The sequence below is a fragment of the Photinus pyralis genome, unplaced genomic scaffold (assembly GCF_008802855.1).
Source record: "Photinus pyralis isolate 1611_PpyrPB1 unplaced genomic scaffold, Ppyr1.3 Ppyr1.4_LG6, whole genome shotgun sequence".
Classification (NCBI taxonomy): Eukaryota; Metazoa; Arthropoda; class Insecta; order Coleoptera; family Lampyridae; genus Photinus; species Photinus pyralis.
Genome location: NW_022170663.1, coordinates 43,607,140 through 43,609,436, shown reverse-complemented (window position 1 = coordinate 43,609,436; position 2,297 = coordinate 43,607,140).

Genomic DNA, 2,297 nt, shown 5'->3' with positions numbered 1-2,297 from the left:
AAACCAGGTGTCAAATTCTTGACAGAATAGCTTCCTAGCTGAAACCAAAAATTGCCAACATATGTACGCACTTACAGACGGGAAAAATTGATTCTTTCTTTAAAAGTTGCTTAAAATGGTCTAAAACGTCGACATTTGATGAAATTTTGAAATGTTAAAAAAACGGCTATCGCAATAGCTACCTAGCACATGCTAGGAAGCTAATAAGAAAGGTGCATTTTTTACGCATGCATTTTGTTTGCTTTTATTAGAGGGACCTACCATCCAAATTTCGTTAAAATTGCTCCATAAATAAGAAAATTGCATTTCTGCGCATGCGCAACACGATTTTTGCGCATGCATTTTGTTAGCTTTTATTAAAAGGATACCTACCCATCTAAATTTCGCTTTAAAATTGCTTCCATAAATAAGAAAAAGTTGCATTTCTGCGCATGCGCAACACGATTTTTGCGCATGCATTATGTTTCTTCTTATTAGCGGCGGACCTACCATTCCAAATTTCGTTTAAAATTGCTCCATAAAGAAGAAAGTTGGATGTTGCACATGCGCCATCTCAAATTTCTTGCGCATGCATTTTGTTTTCTTTTATTAGGAGGAACCTCCATCCAAATTTCGTTTTAAATTGCTTCCATAAATAAGATTAATTGCACTTTCTTGCGTATGCGCAAAACGATTTTTTGCGCAATGAATTTGTTTGGCTTTTATTAAAGGGACTTACCATAGAAGAAATTTCGGTGTTAAATATGTCAAGAAAACCACAAGATCTTATGCGTTGCACATATGCAACACAATGTTTGACTTTGACAATTTTCTTCGTTTTTTGATTAATATAACCCGCCCAATTTTTTGTAGGTTGTACACAGAAATAAGGTCTTCCAAATAATAAAAAAAATTAGTTGCTATTTGAAAAAAAAAGTTCGATTGCCGTTTACGATCGCCTTCCAAATTTTTTTTTCAAAAATCCGGGCCCGTCTATTTTTCTGTTCGGTATGCCTAAAAACATATATACAAAATTTCAAACAAAATCCTCGAGCCGTTTTCTCAAAAATTGCCAACAAACTACTTACGTACATACAGACGGAAAAAAATTTTTATTCTAAAGTTGCCTTAAAATGTCTAAAAACGTCGCATTTTTTGATGAAATTTGAAAATGTCAAAAAGAACGCTATCGCAATAGCTACCAGGCACATGCTAGGAAAATTATATTTATTAATTCATTTTTCTAATAATTTATTTAAGTCTATAAAAACTAGAGAATAAATTTGATAGTAAAAACATAAACAAATATCTTAGTTTTTCTACTTTTTATATTTTAATCTGAAATAAGTTCTAATTTACTTTTACATAATAACAAGGTGAATATGGAAAAAAATGAAAGTAATATCACTGACTGGATGACATTAGAAGTTAAATTAAATTTGATATGTAGTCAAATGTTTTTACTTATTCTCCAGTTTATGGACTTAATAAATAATAAATTGTTTGAAAAATAAATTAATCGATATGATTTTCGTTTTGGACGAGATAGATTAAAATTGCCTTTTTTTACATGACCACCTCACTATTATGTAAATTACATATAACTTATTTAAGATCAGAATATAAAACCCAGGAAAACCATGATATTTCGAAAACTATCAGAGATAGGTATAGGACATTATTATCAACAGTTGAAGGTTTTTGGAGGAGCTAAATGATGACAGAAAAATATACAGGGTGTTCCATTTAAAAAGTGAGATTTTTTAATATGAAGTTTTGCAACTTTGGACCTACCAAAAAACACCCTGTAAGCTATATTTTTAATGTTTCATAGTAGATGTATTTATTTGACTTTTACTTAACCCAGGTTAAGATATAAAACCTGGAATCAAAATTTCATTAATAATTTTGATAATATATACTGACGCTTGCAAAGGCCAAATTTTTTTTAAAAATCGAATTATCTTTAAAACTACTAGCTTTTCGGATATTAACCATCTAATAAAAAAGACGTACAATTACACGTAGAATTCAAAAATGCATTCAAATACAGAGGATTCTATTTAAAAAAATGTACCAATAGGGCGCCCTACTTTGTGGGCGCACCCTGTATAATTCCAAATATTTTTAAAATGTGGAGAATATTCAACCATATCATAACATAATACAAAAGCACTCTATCGAAAAATCTTATCTTCAAGGCATTAAGTTACTCCGCGCAATCGTTGACTCACCCTGTACTGTAAAAAATTACCGATACTACCCCCTAAGCTAAACTACCCGTTGTGCTAATGAGTATTGACTTTCTGCTTAAAGCT